Source organism: Propithecus coquereli, unplaced genomic scaffold (assembly GCF_000956105.1).
Source record: "Propithecus coquereli isolate 6110/MARCELLA unplaced genomic scaffold, Pcoq_1.0 Scaffold67, whole genome shotgun sequence".
In the NCBI taxonomy this organism is placed as follows: domain Eukaryota; kingdom Metazoa; phylum Chordata; class Mammalia; order Primates; family Indriidae; genus Propithecus; species Propithecus coquereli.
The window spans coordinates 26,887-35,292 of record NW_012152729.1 but is presented as its reverse complement, the minus strand read 5'-3'; the positions used below and the strand labels follow the sequence as shown (position 1 = coordinate 35,292).

The 8,406-nt window shown below is 45.8% G+C and overlaps 1 long non-coding RNA gene across 1 annotated transcript; it reads left to right on the top strand.

The window, feature by feature from the left end:
- Positions 1 to 7,321, top strand: LOC105823302. The gene is made up of 3 exons (XR_001138138.1): positions 1 to 122; positions 4,513 to 4,577; positions 7,144 to 7,321. It is a non-coding gene; the product is annotated as an uncharacterized LOC105823302 (long non-coding RNA).
- Positions 7,322 to 8,406: the final 1,085 nt, after the last annotated feature.

The window sequence follows — 8,406 nt, the reverse complement described above, 5'->3', positions numbered from 1 at the left end:
GGCTGCGGCCGCAGCGGGCCAGCGAGAGCACCATAGAGAGGGGGCGACCCTGCTCCTAGAAAGGCTGGGACTCTGCCTGGTGACGCATTTCCGGCAGCGCCGCGGCGCTGCGGGCTGCGAAGGTGAGTACTGGCCTGCGGGCCTCGTGGGCGGTGCCCCGGCCCCAAGGCTCTGGGCGCGGTTGGGGCGCGCCTGCACTCTGGGTGGAGCTGGGTTTCCCGCCGACTGCGCTGCCTGGAGGCCTGGGCTGGGGGAAGGGAGCAAGCGGCGGCCTGGGGTCCTCTTCCGCCCTCCTCGACTCCAGCTTTGGTCTTGGAGTCCGAATACGTTCCGTCCTGTGGAAGGCAAAGCCTCTGTTGCTGTCAGAGCCACGAGGCCCCCAGCATTTAGTACTCGATGTGTTCCGGGAAGATGTGTCGGTGCAGCCAGAGGGTGAAGATTTGCGGGAGTGAAGCAGCCCGAGGTGATACCACAAGTTTTTTGACACACTGAGGTCTTGCATCTCAGGTTTGGACTGTGTGCTCCCAGGCTCGTGACGTAGGGTCATGAATCAGGACCGACTGGGAGCGCAGAAAAAGCAGATCCCCTGCCAGTCACTTGGGAGCAGAAGAAGTTCGGCTTTTGAAGGGCACTGTCTCCTACTGTGTTGCCAGTCCCAAAAGGTAACTTGGCCCTACTCCTCTTGGGCTGTAGGGTGACAATTACTTGGAAACGACATCTGCACTGTAATTACGAATTTGCATAGTTCTTGAATACACGTAAAATAGTTTAAGCATTGCTAATTCAACCCCTTGCAAAACAAATTTACCACCTAGAGTACAGTATTCGAATACCAGTTTTTTTGTCTTTAACCTTATAGTGTTTAGTCAAAATACTGTTTTCCAAAATTACTTAGTTCTTTTCCTTCCCACCACTTCAGTGTGATTATGTTATTCAGCTGTAGTATAGTGAGGCTCCTTTGCTGTTGTTAGTATTCCATTTTGGGTCCTCACCTTCACTCCGGGCTGGTTTGTGTGTGTGTATTAAATATATATATGCTTATATGTTTTGATATATATATATGTATATTAAAATGAGCAACCGCGAACACATCAACCAATTAAGAAAGAGAACATTGCCAGTACTGTGCTTCTCTTCAACCCAACTTCCAGCCTCCCACCCCTAAAGGTGACTACTATCTTGAATTTGGTGTCAATCATAGCCTTACTATTTTTTAAAAGGATTTTTTATAACGTATGCATATATCTGTAAACAATGTTTAACTTTTTTTGTTTTTGAGCTTCATATAAATGGCGTCATTGTGTTTAGTCTTCTGGGACTCACATAATTCCATATAATGTTCCTAAATTCATTCATGTTATGTGTAGCTGCTGGGTAACGTTCCACTGTAAAAACTATAAAAATTTATTGATGTATTCTCAATGGATCTGTGGGTTCTTTCCAGTTTTTTGCTGTTTAAATACAGCTGATAACGAATATATTTGCACATATCTCCTATATATGAGAGTCTCTCTCGGGTGTGTTTATTTATTTAGTTAGTTTTTGTAGAGACGAGGTCTTGTGGTGTTGCCCAGCCTGGTCTTAAACTCCTCGGCTCAAGCAATCCTCCTGCCTTGGACTCCCAAAGTACTGGGATTACAGGCATGAGCCATTGCCACCGCGCCTAGCCTGAGCGTTTAAAATTAGACATGAATGTTGAATTATTTCAAACACTTCTGGCATCTGTCAAGATGGATAATATGTTTATCTTTGATTTATTGATGTAGAAAAGATACTAGTTTGTATCCTAATATTGAGTTTTACTTGAATTCGTAGGATGATCTACTTAGTCATGGTACATTACTTTAATGAACTACTGGAGTCTATTCCTTAATATTTAGAATTTTTGCATCATTATTCATAAATGAGACTGCTTTATGGTTTTGTATTAGTATTGTGCTGGCATCATAAAAATAATTGGGAAACTTACTTTGTGTGCTGTGCTACAGTTTAAATAGTGTTATAGGATTATTCTGTTTTTTTTTTTCGGCGACAGGGTCTCACTCTGTTGCCCGGGCTAGAGTGCAGTGGCGTCATCATAGCTCACTACAACCTCAAACTCCTCGGCTCAAGCCATCCTCCTACCTCAGCCTCCTGAGTAGCTTAGGACTACAGACTCAGGACACCACACCTGGCTAATTTTTCTATTTTTTGTAGAGATGGGATCTCTGTGCTCCTGAGGCTGGTCTCAAACTCCTAGCTTCAAGCAGTCCTCCCTCTTTGGCCTCCCAAAGTGCTGGGATTACAGATGTAAGCCACTGCACCCTGCCCTAAAATTATTCATTTCTTAAAGAACTGTAAGGACTTTCTCATGACGTACCTGGGCTCAGTGTTTTGTGAGTGTTAGCTCTTCACTGGCTGTCTTGGTTTAATTAGGTAAAAATAATGAAGGGTTATGTGGAAAATCTTTATAGTGTAATTTATAGAATTGATTTATTAGATTCAAGTAGAATTATATATTCTGTCATCATAGAATAAGTTTTCTTTGTAAACACCACATAATATTTTTTTTAAATAGATACTTAGCCACAGAATAACTTGAAAAATCTGTAAAGTAAAAGTTAATCAGGTTATTTAAACATCATGCACTAAAGCCAGAACTTATCAACAGAGAAGAAATTAGCGCCAACAAACTATCCTAAACAAGTCAGAGACAAAACAGAGTTGCTGACTGGCTATAAAATAGGAATTAAAACATGAAATATAAAAACTCCTGGAATGTGTCTAATAGCATATTCAGAGGAAAATTTATGACCTTGCAAGCTTTAATTGCCAAGGGAAAGAATGCAAATAAATGAATAAATCTTGCAATCTCAAGAAGGTAGGGAAAAAAGCTTTTGTAGTCTAGTTTCCCCCAAAAGCAAAATATGGAACAAAGATTTGTGCATAGGAATTTACTTAGGAACGTGGTTACAGGAGCAGAGTGAAGGACAAGGGGAGTGAAACAGAAGGAGGGAGAACCTGTACAAGGATGTGTTGTTAGGCTCAGCCCTCAACAGGCTCTGTCTTGCAGGGTCTTTGAGGAGCCCTGGAGTCTCAAGGCTGCCCACCTGGGGGACTAAAGGGGAAAACATTTAACATTTATCCCTTGGCTTCTGTCCCCTATTGGTCGAGGGTGGCCCTGCAGGTGTTAACTCCCCTCTGCTTCAGGGCCCAGCAGGTGTCCACAGGTGTCCCTCATGGGACAGTAGAGAAGCCCCAGGGCAGGAACCAGGCATATGTGGTGTAGGTTTTTGCAGAGACATTGGTAAGTTGAAGCTTCCCAAAGCTGGTCAAAGCTTCCGTAAAACTGGACTGAGGATGGGACAAGAGGATTTTGAGTGGTGCTTAAACTGTCCCTTACAGAGCTAAAAGAACAAACTAATAAAGCAGAATTAGTGAATTAAAAACAAATAGAAGAAAGTGGTGTTGCTTAATAAATAGAAAAGCTGGTTCTGTGAAAATAAAAGAAAACCACATTAAAATATTAATAAATAAACTACTGCTCAGCCTAAGTATATTAGTATGCTTGGGATTTATTGGCAGCCCATGACAAAATACGATAGACTAGGTGGCTTAAACAGAAGGTATTTATTTCTCACAGTTCTGAAGACTGGAGTCCAAGGTCAGGGTGCTGCTGATTTTGGTTCCTGCCAGGGCTGTCTTCTTGGCTTACAGATGGCAGCCTTCTCATTGTGTCTTCACGGGGCGGAGAGTGGCAGATGAGTGGGTGTGAGCATGCGTTCTGGTGTCTCTTCCTCTCCTTACAAAGGCACCAGCCTTGTTGGTTTAGGGCTCATCACCCTTTGACCTCATTTAACTTATTACTTCCTCACAGGCCCTGTCTCCGAATGTAGTCACATTGGGGGCTAGAGCTCCAATATATGAATTTGGGGGGTACATAAACATTTAGTCCGTAACACTAACCCTGGGGAAAAGGCCTAGAAAGTGCATATATTCAAAAAAAGCGGGAACAGCAAAGTAGCTCTAGCTAGCAAAGAAATGAAAAGAATCATGAACCAGTGTTTTTTACAGCTCTTTACTGGTAAAGTTGAAATCCTGGAAGAAATGGATATTTTAGGAAAATGTAAAATTTCTTCTTTTTCAATTGCAAAAGTAATATCACTACTTATTCTATAAATTTTAAATAATAAAAATAGAATAATAAAACTTTTAAAAAAAGTCATACCCTACTACCAGGCAATGATGTTATCATCATTTTGTGTCTATCTTCTGATTTTCTATGCATTTATAATGATATATATGTTTCTTAATGAGTAAAGCCATGTAAACCTATGTAATTTTTTTTCATGTTCTATGCCACTTCTAGGCACCAAGCCAGTGAACAGATAACCCTCTTCTTCCTGTGGCAGCTCCTGTCACGCTGCTGCTTGGATGCAGGCTGCCTGTGTCTCACATCTTCTGTGAGGCTCTGTGCTGCTCCTGGTAGGGGTGGCTTGCCTCACACTTGTCCCTCTCTGTGTTTCTCCTCAGCTCCAGCCCTGCTCTGAAGGGAAGACCAGGTGATGGCAGCCATGCTTCTGACAGCCTGGCCCGAGGTGAGCTGCGGGTCCTTCAGCTCTCGCTCTGGGCAATTTCTGATTGAGAAGTGAGAAGGGGGGCTGGTGAGCCTTGGGTTGAAAGCTGCATCCACCTGCTGGACTGGAACTTGTGGGAAGGAGGTGACGTGGAGGGAGGGTGGCAGAGACCAGGGTGGTGCTGAGTAGGAAGCAGCAGGTGGTCTTCTGCACACCTCCGTGCAGGTGCGCCCCCCAGCACAGGGCTCTGGGACAATGGGGACATGGAAACTGCCCATGTAGGATGCTCTGTGCACAGATGTGAATGGAGGAGAATTGCAGAGGACTGGGAGTCTCAGTGGTGGGGGTGGAGGAGAGAGGAGTAGCAGGACCAGATCAAAGAGAGGGATGGCTATGCCTCTAATTTAGGGGTAGGGCGAAGATGAGGGTGAGTGGAGTCAAGGGAAGGGACAGACAAGGGATCCTGTGGGACAGAGTATCTCATTGTCCTCATGAGGCTTTCAGGGCTTGGGGTGCGGTGGTTCTCAGACTTTAGGTCTCTGATAAGAGCTCTCCATCCTCTCCCCCAGAAAAATAAACCTGAAAACCAAATTTTCCATACACTTTCAGGGACTTCATGGACCCCCTGAAGCTCATCCATGGACCTCCATGGACTACAGGTTGGGAATAATAGTCACAGTAACACCGTTTGAGGCTTCCTATGCAGGCCCCACACTAAGCCCTTTGCATGATTGTTCAGTGCTGACAGCCGCCCTTGTTGATAGGTGCTGTGTTGTATTCTTTCTACCAAAAAGACATGAAGGCAAAGGGGAGGAGAGTAACCTGCTCATGTCACAAAGTTATTGTGAGATTCATAACTGCTCGGCCATAAGACAACTGTGAAATCAGTGATGTTAAGTTGGTTAGTTTTGGCTGGGCGCGGTGGCTCACGCCTGTAATCCTAGCTCTCTGGGAGGCCGAGGCGGGCGGATTGTTTGAGCTCAGGAGTTCGAGACCAGCCTGAGCAAGAGCGAGACCCTGTCTCTACTAAAAATAGAAAGAAATTAATTGGACAACTAAAAATATATAGAAAAAATTAGCCGGGCATGGTGGCGCATGCCTGTAGTCCCAGCTACTCGGGAGGCTGAGGCAGGAGGATCGCTTGAGCCCAGGAGTTTGAGGTTGCTATGAGCTAGGATGACACCACGCCACTCTAGCCCGGGCAACACAGTGAGACTCTGTCTCAAAAAAAAAAAAAAAAAGTTGGTTAGTTTTGCAATGTGTATGGAATAATTTTTAGGGAAGATTCAAAAGCAAGGTAAGCACGTGAGAAGGAATCCCACTGGTCCAGGTGATGTGGGCTTCATCAAGGAAAGTAGCTGTTGAAGAGGAGGGATCCAGGTCAAGTAATGCTTAAGACAACAATCTTTAGGACAAAGAGAGTCAAGGATTAGGGCTAGGGATAAGGGACAGGGGAAGTCAAGAATGAGCCCCAGGTTTCTAACTGAGGTTTCCTGGGAGGATGGTGCTGACATCAGCTGAGGTGCAGGTTCAGGAGGAAGCGCCAGCTTACTGGGGAAAAGGATGTTGGCACGCAGTGAAGGCATTTAATTTTGTGCAGAGAAGTTACTTGACCTGTCTAAGGTCACACAAAGAGGACGGAAACACCTAGAGGTTGGACCAGAATTGTTGATGGGTGGAGATCAGTAGCATCAAGGAAAACAAGTCCTGGCAGAGAGGAGTTGAGAGGCAGATCCCTGCCAGTGATTCCCCTGGGTCTTCATGGAAGGCTGAAGTGGACAGAGGCAAGCCAGCCAGAGGCCGTGGCTGCTCAGGAGGGAGGAATTGGGCCTGGGAGTGACATGCAGCATCAACCCTGAGTGGCAGAGCTTGTGCTGACCTCATAGCTTAGTGACACAAAGAGGAGAAGCCAAAAGGCTTCCAGAGTGGCCAGCCATTGGAAGGCTGGTCTCCCTTCTTTCCCAAGCCTTCTTGGAGAAACAGTGAAGTCTTGGGAGCAGTTGGAAAGGATGAGGCTTGAATGGGAGAGGGTAACAGAAAATGCTGGGTTTTCGGGGACAACCCCTCAGCCTGGGCTGCACTGAGTCCCTTGGCTGGAGGTGTTCAAACGGGCTGCACAGCCCCTTGTTGGCGGGTCTGTGATGGACACCAGGTGGCAGATGGGGGCCAGCTGAGACAGAAGCCATGACTGTTCTTAGCAGGGGGCTTTAGGTGTAAGGATGAGGGTGAGGTATGGGGAGTGCATTGGGGCTGAGGTCAGGCACAGGGGAGCCAGGACCTCAACGGGATGACGTGGGGACTGCAGGTGGATGGGTCCTGAGTCTGCTAGTGAGGGAGTGACCTGTCTAAAAGAGCAGGGTTGCTTTGGGAGAATTTGCTTATGGAAAAAATTTTTTTTTTCTTTCAGCCCATCTTACATTATCTTTTATAAGTGTAGAAAATGACAGGTTTCTCTGCTGTGGGAGAAGTCGGATATTCCGTGGTTTATTTTCCTGGTGCTTTCTCTGAAATCTTTCCCTTGTTATTAATTTTGTGCTCTCATGAGCTCCCTCCCAAACCCTTATACTGCCCTCTGCCCCTCACTTAGGGCTTGAGCCATGGAATTGGCCCTAGGGCAGCAGGAACCTGTTGTTTCAGAAGTCGGTGACCTTTGAGGACGTGGCTGTGTACTTCACGCAGACGGAATGGGATGGCCTATCCCCTGCACAGAGGGCCCTGTACAGGGATGTGATGCTGGAGAATTATGGGAATGTGGCCTCCCTGGGTAAGGCCTCTCTCCCCCCGGGACCCAGACTCTGCCATTTGGGGTTCCTGGCTTCCTTTTCCCCTACAGGTTGCAGGTGGGGCCTCTGGTAATCCTTTACTGAGAAGCAACCCCAGGGCTGTTCTAATCCCCTAGACTTAGGGGTTGCTGGGAAAGGCAAACCCCATGCCCTTTGTGGGCCTATATAGGACTTGCTGGAACTGGTGTGCACTTTTGATCCACTCTATGGAAGCTGTGTTTTGGACACAGTGTGGAATACAGTAACTTCCTGTTCCACAGTAGCATCTTCAGGTCCCCCATCACCTCGCCTGTATCTTGAGTCTTTTTAAGGATCTCAGTGGACTCTGAATATTTCAGGCCAAGATCAGTAATAGTAACAGGTTGGTGCAAAAGTAAGTGTGTTTTCAGACTGTGAATTTTAAATCATTGTAACTAGGCTCAAACACATCTTTATTTGTTTCGACCTTGGGTTCTTTGGCAACTTCTTGTATGGTTGTAAGAGGATCAGCCTCGATGATTGCTCTCAGTTGGTTGTTGTCAACTTCCGATGGCCAGCCACTGTGCTCCTCATCTTCAAGGCTCTCATCTCCTTTGCGAAACTTCTTGAACCACCAGTGCGCTGTATGCTAGTTAGCAGTTCCTGGGCCAGATGCGTTGTTGATGTTGCGAGTTGTCTCCGCTGCTTTACAACTTGAACTCAAATAAGAAAATTGCTCGAATGTGCTTTTTGTCTACCATCATTTCCATAGTCTAAAATAAATATAAAATAAACAGCAAGTAATAGGTCATTAGCAAAAAAACATAAAGTGAGAAATGCGCTTTAAAATGATGTATCACTTAACCACATTTAAGAATGTATTCCAATATCAAACAGCAAATTTCAACAATGCTAAAACTGCAATTACTTTTGCACCAATGTAATAGTAACCCTTTGTGCAGAATCTACCTGCTGCCCAACATGAGGTCCTCGACTCATAGTCTGGGCCTTTCCCAAACTCCCTTACACCCTCCCACACTTCCCAAGCCCCCCAACACTTTCCTGTGATCCTTAGGCTTCGGACCCCTGGGGCTCTTACCTTCCTTCCC